The sequence below is a fragment of the Xylocopa sonorina genome, unplaced genomic scaffold, assembly GCF_050948175.1.
Source record: "Xylocopa sonorina isolate GNS202 unplaced genomic scaffold, iyXylSono1_principal scaffold0014, whole genome shotgun sequence".
Taxonomy (NCBI): domain Eukaryota; kingdom Metazoa; phylum Arthropoda; class Insecta; order Hymenoptera; family Apidae; genus Xylocopa; species Xylocopa sonorina.
The window spans coordinates 2606350-2625208 of NW_027490090.1; the positions used below are offsets into that span (position 1 = coordinate 2606350).

Consider the following 18859-nt stretch of genomic DNA (forward strand, 5'->3'; position numbering starts at 1 on the left):
ATTCCGATACTGACCACGCGCTAAATCGTTAACGCGGAAGTTCACGGCATATTGGACGCCGGATGAAATTGATTAAATTTCGGGCCGTTGGACTTTAAATTGAAACATATTACCCGCCGGATGGAAGTTTCGTTCCCCAGCGATATTTTTCCATCAATTGGCTATTGTGCCCGGGTCGGATAACGAATTTCGTCGGGGCAGGAAAAGTTATCGCGCGGTTTTTTAAGGCAGATCACACGCTGACTCGACAGGGGTTTGAAAATCGCGGCTGGTGTCCTCGCAGGACTTTGTCTCGCGGTTTCGCGATCCTCCGTTGTGTAAAACGAACCGAAATGTAGGCCGTGTCCACATTTAGCAGTTGCGCGGAAGCCGCGAGCATAAAAAGGGTCGTTACTTTCGTGGCAGTAATCAGGTTAATGGAGTATCGTGGCCCACTTTATTTTTTTCATCTTCATCGGACCCGCCAGCCTCCGTTTCAAAGTCAATGATGCGTTACCACGTCGAAGATCTCGCTCGTCCTTCGAGAAGCTCCTCGACTTTCTTATTTCTCGAAAACTAGACTCGCCTGTCGACATAAAGCAATTCTTCTCGTCGAGACACCGCTGGCGATTTCAATGGCAGCTCGTTAAGGATCGTTTCCTGTTAATCGCGGGCTGGCGCGTAATTAGAATCGAGCGGTGTCAGCGAGTCTCGTGTACGGGAAAACACGGATCCCTGACTGTGGGCGAAAGTCGAGGGCACAATGGTCGGACAAGCAGTTTCCTGAAAACTGAATCAGTGGAAGGTCCACTCCTTCCCTCTGAAAGGGTGGAAGCTTGTTCCGCTGAGTGTTCAGTTTGCTCTGCGCTGGTCAAGTCGATGGCGACGCGTCCACGAACCGAAGACACCAGGAAGAACCACGACCACGCATTTTGGCACTGCCAAATATGGACTTAACGAATGGGACTCGAGTTGGTGGGTGTCGCTGCAGCAATGGGCGAAACTGCAAACTGCTTTAATCCGAGACCTCGTTACGTACCCCCTGTACGCTCCCTTTAGAGGCGAGCAGTGCTCTCTGCAACGGTTCTCCGTGACTCTGGCGAAATTTTTTGCCAGCGCGACCGTAACGCGAGCACGTTATCGTCCCTGGGGAGTTTACGAGCGCGGTGGAATTTTTCCAACGAGCGTAACTGGGAGCGGTTTAACCGGGAGGAGGTGCAGAAGTTGGTGGACCCAACGGTGGTTGAAACGGGACGGAAGTCATAAGGGGAACAGAGGGTTAGCGTTGTCTTCCGGCGGCGGGTCGGTTCCACGTGCTGTTGGCAAGTTGGGTAATTATGTCGTGCGACTTTAACTGGCCCCGTCACACGAAACTGCAACCTGACACCGGTCGTTCTCTCACCCCTGCGCAACAACCCTTGCTCGTTGCTTTCAATTAGAGACTCTGGGATAAATGGCGTGGGTGGATTCTTATTTTTTGGGTTAGGCAACTTGGTTTGTTTGAAATATACAATAAAGAGAGGTTCGTTTAATCTCTAATTATACGCGTGTTCGAGGGATAGAAGGAATTTAAAGAAAGCTGGCCGATTGTTTCAATTCTCCGTGGCCTGAACCCCGCTTTTAAGCTTTTTATCCCACGGCCAGGAAAGAAAATTGCAACTCGTGAGTCGCGTACGAACGGTCCGCGTTTTGGAAACAGGACGATTATGGTTATTAAATGGCCGTCCTCTTTTTGCGTCCCCAGCGCGCATTTAGATGTTATTAAAATCCTCCCTCGAAACGAAAGGCGAGGAATTCTCCTACGTGAAAATGGGACTCGATTAACGAGATTAGACGACGACGACTACGCAGCTGCTGTTAATAAGTCACCTTAATCGCTCTTCTGGAATATTGACACCTGCTGGTTGAAACTTCAATGGGGGGACATTTGTCGGGACCGTTTCGCTCGAATTCGAGAAAAATCGCCACGATTATTCCGCAGCTGTGAATCGAGAGCGATTATGACTCGAAAAAAACGCGCTCCATCTCGTTCAGAGATTATTTCACTCTTAGATTTCTGTTCTGAACCGTGTCGCTTGGTTTCGTGCCGCGAGATCTCATTGTCAAGATGGCGGAACCATTCTCCATCGACCAATCGCGTCAAGTATCAAAGCGCGAGTCGCGTTTCGCTTTTTCCTGGCGACCCAGCGATTTCCTCTCCCCAAAGGAGCAATCGAGTTAATCGTTGCTCAATTTCGAGGCCCTAATTACGTGTTCTGGAGAGGAATTCAGTCGGCGAGTTTAATTACTCCCGATAATCGAGTGGATCCTTCCTAACCTCCTTTGAGAAGGATCTGCGGAACTGATTGCAGCGACTGGGGGGGTTCCATCACGGACATCGAGCCGGAAATCAGGGAATATAAATGAAAGGCATCTTCGACGTTAATCCGCTGCTTGTTGCCGCGATGGTTCCTGCCACGATCTCCAAATTACGCGATGCAATTCAAAGGAAAAGCTTCTCGCGGACGAATTTCATTTCTGGCAGGGCCATTAAGGGTTGACCATAAATGCGACGTCAGAAATCACGCGCAGCATCAAGCTATTGTCATGGTAACAGCATGACGGGCTCTCTGCGGTCGCTACATAAACTAAACCGGACGGTTTCTGGCGTGGGGGGCGCGCAAACAGTGACCAGGGGGTGGTTTTACTACTCCATAAATCGCAAGGCATCGGGCTAGCCCTGTGCTCGTGACGTAACCGAATTCAGAACGGCCACAGATATTTATCGCACCTGGAATAATTTACGATGTTGCCCCGTAAATTTCTTATTGGAAAACTTTTCTGTCCCGCGACTGCAGCGCCGCGCGCGGAACGACTTACAAATTCTCGCCCTCCTCCTCCCTTTTCTACAACTTGGTGGCTGCGAAATTTATCGCTGAGCAGAAGTTTCGAGCCTCTGCGAGATGTTTCGCGGAACAGGATAATAATTATATTTTTACGTTTACAGTTGGCGCTGCTCTAACAGCGAACAGTGTAGCTAAGTCTAGATAAAGGGGACTTGTCATCCCTCGTTAGTTTGTCGTTGATTGAGCCAGGCTCGTTGTTCGAGGAGGCGAAACTTTTAATTAGTTACTGATCCCACGGACAAAATAATTCCTTGACAGGAGAGGAGCATGACGGGAATAAATTGAAATTGCTCCATTCTACGGTTTAATATGCTTTCAGCCAACTTCTTGGTTTAACGGACGAGAAAAATTGCTCGAACCGATCGGTTCTCCCCAGATCGGCTAACCAGGAGAACTTTTACACTCTTTTTCGATGATCCTCGAATTTTTATTATCCGATTACAGTGTAAATTGCTTAACGTTGTCCCCCTGGCCTTTGTTCATTTGTCTGGACAGATGGCTGCGAGCACACTCGAGCCTCGCGCGGATTCACAGAGAGGGCTAAGGAGAAATAAAATGAATGAAATATCGAGTATTATCCAGTGGAACGTTTATTCGTTGGCTGATATAACATCTCTTATTGACAGTTCCATTAATTCGTTTCTCTGCGCCTTTGAGTTTTCTACATTTCATTATTTAGCTCGAGAGACTCCCCTTTGGGCCTTTGCCTCGACTGTTTCGAACGCGTATCAGTTTCTATTTGACTCTTTCTTACAATTCATCCTCTCTGAAGTTTCGAGTAATTCCAGTTGTTCGAATTTCAATCGCACATTTATATCGTTGGAAGAAATTCGAACCCCTTCGCGTAAGGGCTGAAATTCTCCCTGTTCAGTTACGAAACGCGTGGCAGATCAAAATGACGATTGTTCGAGTTGCGAAGTAATTACAAGACTCGCCTGGAATCCACGCTGCGCCTTCCTACACGAGAGATAATTTCGCATTTATCCCTTGATAGCCATCTCTCGAGCGGAAGGAAATTCGTCGTTAGCAGTTATAACAGATCCTTCCTACGGTTCATCCTCCGCTCGCAGGATCAAGGCCTTTGATTGCGTGCAGAGTTCCTCGACGTCTTGCTTAATCGTCGAGTCTTTATTCCAAAGCCTTCGCTCGTTACTTTTTCAGCAAAAATTCATTTCTTACTAATATTCCTCTAATTTCAAAAATTGCAGTATAGCGGTTCTCAAATGTAAGACGATTTAAACGGCTGTTAAATGGCTGTCATAAATTTGTTTCACCCCCTTTTACTGCCTGTTACGATTCTAAAATGGCTGGTAAACTTTTGGAAATTTCAGACAGTTCACACTCTTACCTTTGATTTCTTTCTTCCAGTCCCCTGGCTGATTAGTTTTCCAACTTTCCTTTTCAACTTCGCGCGGCGGAAGCGGCTGGTCGTATTTGCTTTTCGGATCCGCTCGAACCGTAAATCTGTACGTACACATATAAAACGTCCCCCTCGTAAAAACGGGCAGATGTAGCCGGGGAAAAAAGTTTGAGAAGATTATTCGGATAGCGGAGATTTAATGTCTCGATCCACCTGGGTATTCCTGCGGCAAGTTTTTCAACGTTGCACGCAGGATACGTAAATTTCGCGAACGAGTTCCTCGAAGATAATCTCTCTGAGAGAGATCGTTTAATTACGTTTCGAGTAAATTTTTTTACAGCCTTTCGTCTACGAACGAACAGACGAGCCACGTATCGTAGATCCCCACTGAAACGCTGCTTGCTGCCTTTCACCTGGAAACGGATCGCGCAAAAGGCTCGCCTCTCTCTTTCTCCTTGTCCTACCATCGTGGAATACAGATGTCAGCTGTCTTCGTTGCACCGTGTAATCGTGACTCGTATCTTTATCCTTGACTCCTATCTCTTTTCTTCCCTGCCTCGCTTGAATGGCCACTCCCATCGCTACACGTTTCTACCTAACGACTACTCACTTCCAGAGAACCTGGGAAACTTCGAGTGTTTTTCATTCCATTCTACTTAACCACTATTGCTCTCGAAACAAATTTTAATAAAATTTGAATCTCCGCTACAAAATGCAGAATAAAACAGAGCAAATGTAGGTGACAATTTCTCTTATTTAAACAATTTAAGTAATTTTTCCTTAACTAATGTCGATAGAATTTCGAGGTAGAGGAAGCATCGACTTTATTTGCTCACAGTATTGTGTACACTGGAAAAGATTACGTCTTGCGAGGCGGACAAGTGTCGCAGAGGAACACGTGTACCGTTTTGCCGCGCAACGGGTTCGCGCAGTTCGCCACGAGCCGTGGTCAGCGACACAGCGCGTCGATCGCTCGCGCAAATTTTTTCCGATTATTCCCAGTGATTATCGCGTGTAATTAGTCGAGCAGCTCGTGAATGGGGGTTGAAACGGGCGAGTTCAAAGGATACGACGCTCCCTCTGCCTTCGAGTCCTTTAATAATGCCGCATCGACTGAAAATACCCAGTGACGCATCGTTTGGCACAAAGTGAGAGACTCGACGAGCCTCCAGGACTTTGTACAGGTAAACACGAGTGTTTTTATTCTAGTATTGGACGAGCTTTTACTCGATACGTCTAATTAGCATCGTTTATTAATTTATGCTCGCGTTATTTTGCCTTCTGCGTAGAGTTTAAAGTTTCAAATTGAATTAAATGCAGCGGTCGTATTTAGGAGAGGGAAAGTTAGCGATGGCGGACTAGGAAAGCTGCTAATAAGTATTTATCGTATTATTTGTATTCGTTCCTTTTAATCGATAGAATATAATAAAATAGAAATTGAACCAAGTTTTTAGTACTAAAAATAAGAGTGGAATTTTATCTCTGATAACATCCTCGAAGGAAACGTTTCGCAGCTCATATCTGACGATAAGAAGAAAGAATATCGCACTCGAGGAAGATTAACGTGCGTTCTATACCTTTTTTGCGATAAACGTGAGTCAGAGATTATGTCACCTATGCGATGTTTGTTTCTATGACGCAGCGTTCACTTGCAATAGCAAATTGCAATAGCATTTAATAAGTAGTATCTGAGAGACGTTAAAAATTATGAAAATTGTATGCTTCGTACGAATTTTGTTCACGAGTCACTGTGTATAATATTGGTTAAATTTGAAGAAAGAAATTTAGATTTTACTTGACTCTGGTGCTCCTGAAGCGCTATTAAAGAAATATTTGCTTAGATTAAAGCATCGCTGAGAGTTCTTTAAAGCGAAAAAATATTTACCCACGCGAAATTGCATTTTTTTTCACGCAGACAAGTATTTACTTGGTTCGAGAAGATTACGTGGTCCTGGCGTAAGCAAACGTTCCTTTAATTCACTTAAACGTCGAGACTCGAAGTCGACGCGAGAATTGTAGAAGCATTCCTGCACAGATGTAATTCCTGTTGACTTTTAATTGCGAGAATTACGCGAACTTGAAGTATCGCCCATTCGCCAGCTGTTCGAACGAGACGAAAAATTGAAAGGAAAATTTGTAACGTAGATTTTCAAGAAACATAATTGCCCGCGAGCACGATGCGAAGCAGAGACGAGACAGGTGCCGAGCGTTCGACGAAACGAGTTACCCTCCCGACGATTACCTTTGCTGAACCCGATGACGTGTCCTTAGCTCCCTCCCGCCTTGCTCTGGCAACGACAATGTGAGTAGAAGAAACAATAAAAATTCTCTTTCTACAAACTCATCGCGTTACATCTTGCGATTAAGTGACACTTGACAGCGAAATTTTTGAAAAGCGCGCCATTTTTCAGCGATTGTCCTCGCGTCCATCAACTTCAAGAGTAGCGTTGAAAATCAAGTTATATTTGTTTATTAACTAACTCAACAGTGAGAACCTTTAACTTTTGAAAAACTCGCGTGGTGCCATTTTTCAGGGATTGTCTTCGCGTCCATCAAGTTCTCGCAGGGCTTTAAGGATTCTGTATTCGAAGAAGTGATTCTGTATTCCGTTACACGTTCGAGTTCTCGTCTGGTTTCTTTTTTAATTGACGGGGATTGCAGAGTGCAAACGCGGAGACCGATAAAAAGGGTACGGTGCACGGTCGATGGTGCAGGCAGGCGCGCAGCACGCTCGACCGCTTCCTCTGATAGACTCGACAAATGCACACGCGCTCTTTGTAGGATAAGCGATATTATTGAGGCTGTACAATTGCGAGTAATTATATAACAACATCCGTTGGACGGGTTCCTGGCAATCGCTAATGAAATTTTTCCTTAATTCGCTATTTATTACGCGGATTGTCGAAGTTTGTTAAACCGTTCGACGTGGTTAAGCGCAATTAGAAGGGTATATACACTCGAGTGAAACGAGAAACGTCGCGCTTTTACCCCCTTCAATTCTGTTATATAAGTTCATTGCGTAATAACTCGTATCGAGTTTTATAAAATTCACTTGAAAAACCGTCGCGCTCGAGGCGGACCGAATTCTAAATTGCAATGAAAACCTGCAGGAGGTACGAGCTTATATAATGACAATATCGATAACATTTTGCAGGCACGATCGACGAGACTTAGAGTCGATCCATTTTTTGCCATCTCGTCGATGGCTGAGCCTCGAATAAGAAACTTAAGCCGCAGGGTGCGACTGATTTCGCCTCGAAGTTGCGTCCTCGCGAATGCAAAGCGGAAAAGCGAGCGCGATGTGAACGACTGGCCTGGGAATTAGGCGCGCAGCTGCAGCTGTCTCCTTTGAAAGTGGCTGTTGCTAACTTTGACGAGTATTTGTAGTTCTCGTGACTGGCAAGTTGAAGCGTTCGTTGGTTTTTAATGCACGCCGCATGAAGCCCTTCTCCTTTTTTTTTGTTCAACCGCGACCAGATGTGAACGCCCTCGGATATCTCTGCGCGCGTGTGTCGAGTGGAGCCTTTCTTATCTCGCGATTTTAATAAAGTGTGTGCTGTTTGAATTACGAGGGCGATTATGTTCATCGTTTATCGCATCTCTGCGAGATCTTCAGAACTGGTAAAAAGCGTGTTTATCTGGTTCTGTCGTGTGATTCCCTAACGAGGCGAGTTTCAGAAGACTCAGAGACCGTCTCTTCGTTATTTATTCCCCTGATTTGAATAAAGAGCCACCGGAAATGTCAGCCGCGCGTGCACTTTCCCAACTTTGGCATCGACTGTATAATGTAGCGGTCGCGAGTCTCGTTCGTACGCGATGCTTCTTCGTAATCCTTCGCGCAGAGTTCGACTTCGTTGTCGATATTCGTCTCGAGACGATACAGCTCTGCAGCAGATGGAATGCTGAATTAAACCACGCAAAGTCTGGAAAATTTTCGAAAATGTCCAGAGAACGTCGCAACAATTAGGTGACAACGTTAATCGCAGGTGAAATTGTACTATTCTTGGAGTCACGCGAACCAGCCCTTAACCCAGGGCTAATCGTTGGCAAAAAAACGTCTGAAAATCCGTGCGCGGTGTTATCGCAGGGTTTAAAACGGAATTATTCAAGAAAAATGCCCGCCACTGCTCGCAGCGTGGAAGATTGTTATCGCAGAGAAGCCTGGGCTACGTTTTATACATATTTACCACGCTAATTACACATTACGCTGCTGAGACGAGGCATAAAAGATGCACGCGGAGGGTGGCTGCAAAGGGTGGAACAGAACGACGCGAAATTATGCGACAGCTTCTTTCACTCGTGGCAGGCTATCGTTCGAAGAGTTATCGATACACAGCTAGACACGTATGAAATATTCATGGAGTCACCCGTTACGTTAAAGCGAATCGAAGCTTTTGGACAGCCAGCTGGTTGTTTTCGAGGGTGGGGGGATGCAAATCGCGAGATCGAATTTCGGATAAACTCTTGTAAACCGTGGGTGCTCGCGACGGTTCGAGAATAAGTCACGAGGGCGTCACAATAAACATAAAAGTCCCCCGTTTTGTAATTTTTCGCTAGGAATTCTCGAAAAGTCTCGCATGAATATCGAAGCAGAGGGAGAGACTCACAATCCTCTCTCTCTTTGGACACTGAAAGATAAATCTGCTGGTCGCAAAGCGGAACATATTGCGCGAGGATTTTTTGCAGTAGCGAGGGTTAATTAATTATTGTCAGCGTGGAGATAACAGGACGGCGGTGTCCCCCATCGTTACGCGTTGAAAAATGCCTGCGCGCCTCGTGGACGGCTAAACGAGGTAAACCCCATAAGCAAGAGAGGGGGTTGAGCCTGGCTGACCTGGCCAGCAAATAAATGCGAACTGCCGTGGGACAATGAACGTGTCTGACGGTAATCTCGAGCGAAATAAGTCTGGGATTTCTTCTCGTACGAAAAAATCCGACCCGCTTTGTTGCATGCACGGCTGCGGAGGCCAGCTGACGCGTGTAATTACTCGCGCGGCCGCGATCGAAGCGCCGGAACGAGATGGAAAAGAGGCCGCCTCGTGGAGGGGGTTGAAACGTCCTAAACGTTCGCCACTGTTCCCTGCGACGAGATGAAAATCCGTTACTCTGTCGTCTGCGTATCGACCAGTCCCCTCGATGAAACAGAAACGCGAGACTCTCGAAATTTCATAGACAGAGCGGCATCTTTTATTAAAGCGTCGAGGGAAGGCGAGTGCTAATTTAACGATGGAATCGTTGGAGCGTTATGCATTGGATCCACGTCGAATCTATCACACTTTGGCATTCCTGCGCGTAGGAAAACGTGGGTCCAAGAGAGAGAGAATTTTATCGCGTAGGAAGTGTCGTGGCCGTGGGATGGCAGCATAGTAAATCGATAATGCAGCGTCGACGTGTGTCTCGGCTCTCCTCTCGCATACCTGCATCCGCTCTGCCAGTTTCTCAGTCACTTTCTCCCCCCAGGCTCGCCGTTTCGCCCGAAAGGCACCCGTGCGAGGCGCATCCTCGGATTCCATAGACGTTGGAAACATTCTTCGCTGCAGAATGGTTGCTCAAGTATTAAAACGAAAGGGGCGGGGGCGAACAAGGCGAGCGACCTTTTCATAGGCTTCCTTGACTTCTCTCTGTCGCGTCTCAAAGGATTCAAAGGACGCGAGAGGGTGGATCGCTGACAGTATTCAGAAATTGCCCATTTACCGCTCTCCACTCGAACCCATCCCTTTTTTTTCTACTCCTTCGCTGAGCTCATTAAGAATTTCAGTTTGCGATCGCGGTTCTGAATTATTTATCGCGACTTCCTGTCCGTTTTGCCTCGCGGCACTGGCACAGATTGCTGCCATTCTTCCTCTGGAAAACAGTTTCTCTCAGAGAGAGAAAATAAAAAACAGAACTCTCGACAAATTTCACGTATTCGAATTCAGCGCCCATTCCAGGGATATTCGTTAGTTTCCGCGCGAGAAAACACGGGAGCGTGGAACTCGAGGAGGAAGACGGTTCTTCGTCTATCGATCGGTGCCGTCCATGATTTTCTCTGGCGAGTTTCGCGCGGCTGAACAAAAATTCGCCGCTGCCATTATCCGTGGGGTGCGTCATTATCTCGCTGGCTATCTTAAGCGGCGGTTCTCGTAGTTAGCGCTTATTGATTTTAGCTTTAAAGAGCACGACGATAGAGGAAGGTTCCAGGCAGCTATACAGAGTTGGGGGTCGATGGAAGTGGAGAACGACGATGGGCTCTAATTGGATTAAAATTTCATCGACACTGGCGCAGTTTTACCGGGCTTCGAACTTTCGTGGGTTCGAGTTTGGCCTCGACTTTCACGTTGGATTACGAAATAATAGCCAGCGAACGGTACCTGGCAAGTGTATCACGCGAGTAATGCCTTGTACATAGGGTGTCCCTTGTAGACAGCACCAGGGGGATGATTTCTTACGCACCACCTCGTTTCTGTTTAAAAATCGAACCACACAAACGTTCTTCCTTTGCTTAAAAAAAAATTAATAAAACTTGCAAAGGGATTGTTGTTGTTGTGCTAGAAGAAAATGGAAAAGGGTTACTAACTCGACACCTTGTACTTCGAGGAGGGAAAAATCAATGTCTTTGAAACGAGAACCTACCGTCACACACGAGCCTCTAATTTTTCGCTGAATTGGACAATCTGTTTGGGACTCGTTCCTTTCGACGGTCGATCGACCGCGTAACGTAATGAGGCTGCACTTGAGCGCCCGTGAAAATGTCACCCTCGCCAATGGCGGGCGAAATTTTAAGGCGCGTGCAAAGTTTCGAGGGCTCGCGAGAATGTTTCGATACTCGTCGACTCCATTTTTCCTCTGCTATCTCGAAATTAACTCGCGGAAACAATTTCAACTACTCTGAAAGGCATCGAGAAAGAAAATGGCAATGCATTTGGACTTGGTTGCCCTTTTCGCGAATCCCAGCGAATTTTAGTCAGTCATGGCACGTCCCAAGCCTTCTTTAAACACGCTTCGACCAACATCTCGCGTCTTTTCACCAAAATCCACGATTAGTCGGTATTTTGACCACTTTTTACGAACCCAATAGGGTAAAGACCAACTCATAAGTGACAGACAGTCCTTCGATAGCAACTTTTCTCAAATTTTACTTATTCTTTCTGCTTTTTCGTGCTACTGGAAGGTCTTCTGCTATTATTTCTCCCTTATTCCAGCCAGAGAAGTTTCGTGGCGCGTTCTGGGACTCGTATGAAAATATTACGACCGAACTTCCTATTTCCGAAGTGGCTTTGGAATTTTTACGAAGGATGGACCGTGGCTGGTCGCTTTGCTGGATTTCGTGGGTTCGAAATTTGGGTCGTACCATTGTGAGGCTCGATGGAGAACAAACGAACATCGCGTGCACATTAATTTTCCCTTTTCCACTGCCATTAATCGCTCCTTCGTCCCTCGATTTCCACGGTAATTTTGCAAAGAGGTAAGAATCTGATTTTTTCAAATCGAATAAACGACTTTACTTTGTACTCGAGGCGAGCTTATACATTTTCCATTTCCTGGAAATTTATAATACACCAAAGACGCTGTTAGTTCGCTTCGAGGGATGGTAATTTATTTAAATTACACGGTAAATATTGTAAAATCAAGGCGGACAACGGGGCTGAAGTCGATCCTCGAGTTATTACCCGTAGCTTTACACGTATTTGCGATAAAACGAAGCGAAATTTCAGCCGCGCAGAAATTACTCGCCATAAATTACCGCTGGGCTTCCCGCGTTCGTCGTCGCGCCGCTACGAGCAGTTTCCTTTCGACGCAAAAGAGAAATGGATGATTCCAATTTCGTAGTCGATAATGTATAGACAGCCGAACGGTATTACAGACCATTACTCTCTGTTCCTACGAAAATCTTGGTACTCCACTTGCGAGCTATACCGATCAGCAGAATCTCGGCTAAGAATGTTCTTTTCATGTTCTTCCATTCGCCCTTTTTTTTCTCTCTTTCTTCAACCTCGAACCAGAGTTGCCTTCTTTCTCCTTGGTTCGATCGCGTCCGCACTTTTCTCTCTCCGAATTCCATTTCAATGAATCGCCTGGAAAGGGCGGGCCAGTAGTCGCTCGAGCGATGATATACTTTCCTAGTAGTTATGGGGGACAATCGAACGAGCGACATCGCGCGGAAGATCGCGACAAACGATTCTATCGCAGTCGAACGAGCAAACGCTGGATTCACCTTCGTTAGACCGTGGAAAACAAAGCTCTCGATCGCGATACTCCTTCACACGCGTCTCTCTAATCTTTTTTCTGTGCCACGTTGCTGGTTTCGTTTCAGAAGTTTGGGGGTGTCTTTTAGGGGATGATTTCTGCGATTAGAAAAATAATAAAATAGAATAAACACTGGGTTTACCTTTGTTAGACCGTGAAAAGCAAAATTCTCGATTGCAATACTCCTTTACATGCGTTCCTCCACTTTTTTTCCTGTGCCACGTTGTTAGTTGCGTTAGTTGCGAAAAATAATAAAGTAGTAATTTCAAAGGACTAATTTATTACAAAAAATTGTATTTTACCAGTTTGTAAGTTGTAGGAAGTTCGATGGTGAGGATATTTCGTTCGGAACAGACATTTTGGGGGTGGAAAAGGGGGAGTAAAAGACGAGCTGCGGGAGCGCAAAGATCCTCATGGGAGAGGGTTAATACCTCCCAACGAGCAATCTTTTGTATGGCGCCCTATCTTCCAGATCTTAATGGATCGGCGTGGCTGGTTTTACGCTGCGCTGAAGGGGTTCTTTCTCTCTCTTTCTCTCTCTTTCCTTCTTGCGACCACATCACAAATCCTCCACAGCGTTTCAGCCACTTTTTCTCTTGGCAATTTAGTAGAATAACCAAATGCAGTGGCAGCAATAATAATTTATATCTTCCTATCAACTGATAATTCGCAGAGGTCGCTTGTGCAGCCGCGTAGATTCGAAATGGCGGCGGAATCGGCTGGTTTTCAGAGCGAACGTCCGGCACGGATTGTATCGGTGGCTGATGGCCGAGGACAGGCTGTCGATACCATCGATCCTCTCGACTTGGTGGTTCCTTCCGCGGCGAAATGGCTCGCGCGGACCCTGTCGCGGAAATCCGGTCCGAGGATCCATTTTCTTCCGGGATAAACGTCACGAACCGGTGTTCCTGCCAGTGGAAATTTCGACTGGCTGCCTCGTAGAGCGTTTGTTTATTTTAAACGGCGGGGATTACGCGGCCATCGTACGTTCGCGTTTACCGGATGCGAAGCCAGCCTGCGGATAAAAGTCGCCTCTGCCACCTCGAAATGGTGGCTGAAACAAATATTCGCTCGATTATTCGATAAATAATCCTGACAGCCGCGAAACGAGGAAATAATGCTCGTCTCTTTTGCAATTAATAAAAATTGCTGCGATGAAACGATCGTTAACAGCTGACGAGCACGTGTCCAGTGCATCGCCTCGTTTTTGAATAATAAAACGCATTATACACGTCCCTGTTGGCGAGATGGAAAATATTATGATTATTTGTTCGTGTAATTAATTTGAAATTACATTCGCGATGTTAAAAGTTAAATCAGGCCACGAGCAATTATGCGAAGCGTTCGTGATTAACGACAGAACGACTCGCGTGAAAGAAATTTCGTAATAATCCTCGATTTTAGCCTGGAAGTTGGTTCCTTCGCATCGCACACAAATTAAAACTTCCAATGCAAAGCTTCGACGACGATCGACGCAAGAACGCCATCCCAATTTCCGTTTCTTCGACCACAGATAGGACTCCTCGAAAGCGTCGTTCGCTAGAGGGCGGTCCTCCACTCTTCCAGCCGATTTTCGCGTGTGGCGCGACGCTGCGAGAGTGAATTATGAAGTTCAGAACTCTGGCGAGGGACAAAGGGAGGGCTTTGCGAGCAGAGTCCTATAGGGTCCCAAAGAGGGACCCGCTAAGACGGTTCTATCCGGCGAGGCTGTCTCGAGGGTCTTCTGCGGGGCTGGATCGAGCTTAAATATGGCAGGGACGATGAATCTTTAAGAACCGTCTACCTTCCCAGGCTCCTTTCCATCCAGCCTCGCCGCAAGATTCTGTCCCGCTCGCCTATTATTGAAATCGCTTCCCAGATTTTGGCCTCGAGAGATCCTTCTTCGCGTTACCAACGATTAACTCTTTCGCTCGACTCTCCCTAGATGGAACCACCTACTTTTCTCCTACCAACATCGCTTCCTAGGCTCTCGCATGAATACGTAACGCGTGGCTGACGATTTGTAAGGTTTCACGTCGGTTCGAATCATTTTTAGAGATCGATTTGGTGTTTGATAATTTTTCTTTTGAATTGTTCGTCTTCATGTTCGATTGGAAGCCATCCAGGGGACCAGCAGCGTGAAATGGCCGTGGTTTTAGGGGGGAAATATTCAAGGATACCTAAACTTTTGGTAGGTCCCAGAAGTTTGTTGTTCCTCTTACTTTATTGCGCCTGCAAGTTTATTAGAGTTCTATCTTTTTACTGCCTTATAACCAACCGTATCAACATCCACTTTTATTACTGTCTCGAGGTGAATTTCGCGCGATAAACTTCTCCTACAATTCAGTCGACGAGACATTAAGAAATTATCGAGCTCTGCTATCTTCCACGGTGGTTAAAATGCACGCGCGCGCAGCTAAGAGTAAGAAATACGAGGTATTACTTAATGAAACAATTTCATTTGTCGAATGAAAACGCGATTGTAATGATATTTGACCCTCTCAGCCCTCTCAGCATCCATTCGAAGCGATCTCGACGAGATTGAGGGAAAAATGGAGGCCAGAACACGCTGGTGGACCTAACCTAGTCGTAGCTTGTAACCGGAAGTGGTCGTGGCTGGTAATAACCAGACAGCGCGCTTTTAGAGCCAGCATTTACGACGTACATAGCCACCCTATACTTTGCTTACGCGCATCAACAACACTGAAACCACTTTTGTCTTTTTGCCACGGATGCGCTGGCCAGCTAAGACAGAGTTCATCCGCGCCAGGATCGTAAATCTGCTGCTGGGATTCCTGCTCCCACGAATTTTCCAGGCAATCGTTGGCGTTTCCCTCCAAACCCCCTTGATTTCCGTTTTTTTCGTTCGCTACATTTTTCAGAGCGTTTACTCTGGCAAAGCTTTTCCTCGTTGGAGATATTTTCACGAGGATCGCGTTACGCAATTAGGAAGGACGAATCAGAGCGTTTTTTTCCTGTCGTCGAATCACGACTGAATATTCGCGGTCCTTTTGCTTGTTTCCTGAAAATTTCTCTCGCTGTGGGTCCACGACGACATCCCCTCGACTTGCTCGCGCTTGCGTCGAGGTTGCGTCGCCATGCGTCACTGGCGACGCGTCCACTTCCATCCAGGAAAACACCAGACGTCCCTCCAGCTAGCTGTTATTGTTTATGCGTCGTTTGGGAAACTGTTCGTCGTTGTAACGCACAGTTTTCCATCGAGGTTCGTCGACGAACGAGAAACAAACGTGGATCACGATAAGCTTGTGAAAATTGCAAGAGGATTGGAAAAAATTGCACAGAAACTGCGTCAATGGGGGTTGTTTTACTCTGAGAAGCTCTTGACAGGAATGTTTGATATTATTCGAAGCACGAGCACGGACAGAGGGCTGTTTCGTAAACCATTAGGCAAAGGGTTAGGTTAGCGGGTAACCCAGTTAATTCTCAGCTTCCGACGTTGACTAGGGCCTTACCGTTTCGCGCTAATTGGATCGCCACGATGACGCAATGAATATTAACGTTCTAGTCATTTACCCTGCTCTGCGAGCCCATTCAAGCTCGTCGAAAGATGGATCAGAGACAGAGATTTGTTTCGTTGTTCTTTTTAAATAAAGTTGCTGCGAGAGCAGAGTGCAAAGCAGGGCAAGAATGAAGGACGAACAGGGCTGGCTGGGTTGGAACGAAGGATACGACTTGGCACGAGTGGCTGGCGTGACGGTTGGTAATTATACGACGAAATCTGCAAATGCATGAACACACGTCTGACAAATTAGCCGGCCGAAACGACCTCGTTGGCGCATCTCAGAACTGCTTTCTAGGTCGAAGAACAGACCTGTACCATTGTTGCTTTCAATTATAAAATGCAAACCGTGCGAGCGAGCTGAGATTGAACTAAGGGCATGCATGTGTCGATGGAACGCTGAGAAAACTGGAAAATATTTTGTCATCCGCGTTATTTATTCACGTGGGGTGCAGTTTATTAGTTAGTGAACGCAGCGACCTCTACGTGGCTTAGAAAAACATGGCCAGATTCTTGTTGCTCGTCAAGCAGCTTCTCTGAAACAACAATTCACGACGAATCACAAAGCTCTGATTTTATTACAGCAACGAGAATGCAATCTTTACTTAAGAAAACAAGTGTTTTTTCTAAATTCAGCAGGATTAACTTGTCTCACGATTGGAAAGGGGTAACCAACCCCTCCATTGCCTCGACTAAACTCATCTCTCGCGTTGTTAGACGATATTATTATTCCAGAACGGTTCTATGGCTGGTAACAAGAGAAGAGTTAGCAATGAAGTCACGTAAGTTTTCTCAATGCAAATGCGGAGGAATATCGAGGGTGGATAAATTGTCCTGGGCCCCGTTTGACGGTGGTAATGCACGTCAATAGGGGGATATCGATATCAGGGATAATTCGCGCGTGAAACGTACCGTGAAATTATTCTCGTCTTCTCCTTCGATCGTTTTTATTTCGCGACCATCCCCTCCTCTCATCCATTCGCGTCCCGTGCAATTGACACACGAGGCTGACTCCCAAAGCCAGGCAGAATGGAAAGAGTAAACGACTCGAACAGTGTCTTACCTCAGGGTACTTTGAAACGGATCAAGCAACGACTTTTTTCGTTACAAGGACGCTGTCAAAGACTCTTACACTGTTTTCAGAATTTTCTCCACGTCCACTGACCCGGTTGGTATCGAAATGACACATGCGCGATGTTACTCATCGCTGGTACATTGGCTCGCGTTCCAGTTTCCTCTAGCAATATGGACGGTACCATTTTCTGGACAACTAACCGTCCCATCGATCTTCATTTGTCCAGTCACCGCAGTTAGAAGCGATAGTTACCGTCGATGGTGTAGAAAAACACGATCTGTTCGCCGTTGCAATACCACCTTGATCTCCAGCTTGGTCTTTAAACGCGTGTACGTATCGAGTGAGCAGGCACGCGCGATCAGGATTGGCGATTTTGCGGAACAAAGGGGCGTTGGAACCGCAGAGAGAGAGAGCTTTATCCTTATCGTGTGTCACGAGTGCACGGAACGATTCGAATGGCCAATAACGTCTGACCCGTTGCCCGTCGATAGTCAAATAATAGCCGACGATGCGGAGAGGGAGAGAGAGCGGAATCGATTGGTTCTAATCTCTAATCCGGAGCCACAATCTCGCGAGAATATGGTTTCGGTGGCGGGACTGCGGCCCCGTCCGGGAATTCCACGAACGGCTGGCATAGTTTTGGACGGCGGTATTTAGTAATTAGTCTGCTGCCATCGAGGCGACGTGCCTCCCGTGCTTGCACGCCCCAGAAACCCGCTCTTTCTTCCGAAACGGTCGAGCCGCGATATTGCCGCGTCCACGAGGACGAGACCTACCATACCAACCTTCTTTTCTTCTCGAAGATCGCTGCTCGCGCTTAAGAAAAAATGCAGAGTACACGCGTGTTGAACAGCCACGAACGAGCAAATTCGATGAATCACGGGGGTTAAACGTGAACAGACACGAAAGTGTAATCGGATAACGTTCGAGCATTATTTCGACGCTAATATTTACTTCAGAATCCGATTTAACTGCGGAACACTGTGTTAGCGTTCCACCGCAAAATCGGAGGCTGGAAATGGAGTGCGTACCATTTTGCTCGACGAGTGGATCTCGCGTGAACGGTTCGATTTTAATGAACGAGGTTTACGCGTATTCTTTCCGCGGATTTACTGGTTTCCAGGAAGTTCGAGGGTTCAGAGATCGACGAGGTAACTTGTGGCGGAGTTTTCCCACGACTTCATCGAACTCGCGCGTATCTTGGTCGCCCGCCAAATTCCTTCTGCAGCCTGCTTGGACTTGCAGTCGATACGAGCGATACGTCTTCGAGAATTCTCGTAGGACTTGTTTTCCTTACTCGAACAATTACACCGTCAACAAGGAAATTCTTGGTCCAGATTCAACGAGGTTTCTCTTCTTTTTTCCTGGCTCGCGCTCCAGAAAACTCCGTCGTCGCGCAGCTTCCGTCGACGCTGCATTATTCTGCTGGACTTCCGGATTCTACTAAGAATGGCATCGAGCGAGGTCGACTCGATTCCTCGTTCGATTCGCGCGTCGTTTCGATCTGATTGCACGAACGTTGCTCGAAGACGACAGAAAAAAAGCGTGGACGTATGAAATGTTGTTTGAGAAGGTAAATGGTTTTGGAAGTTGAAATTGGAGGCTTTTATTTCGACAGGAGTGGGCGAATTTAGTGGTTAGACGCGAGAGTACAGTTCCGCTGGTCTAATTGCTGGAGGAAATATCGATTCGCCGATGAATTATTCATACAGGCTGATATTCTTTGATTAACCACCTTTTAGTGGTTTAGGTTAGGTCAGGATGGTCGATTGAAAAATTAATGGCCGAAAGTGGATCCTCTCTGACGATCGATACTCGAATACGAAGCTTAGCGA

General features: G+C 46.6%; 2 protein-coding genes across 5 annotated transcripts in view; one reads left to right on the plus strand and one right to left on the minus strand.

Annotated features, from left to right (window-relative positions):
- LOC143431826 (facilitated trehalose transporter Tret1-like) overlaps nt 1-18859 on the minus strand; it is a 352198-nt gene that overhangs the window by 48052 nt on the left and 285287 nt on the right. The window lies entirely within an intron of this gene.
- The window catches only part of LOC143431853 (uncharacterized), an 85551-nt gene that overhangs the window by 42984 nt on the left and 23708 nt on the right, over nt 1-18859 (plus strand). The window lies entirely within an intron of this gene.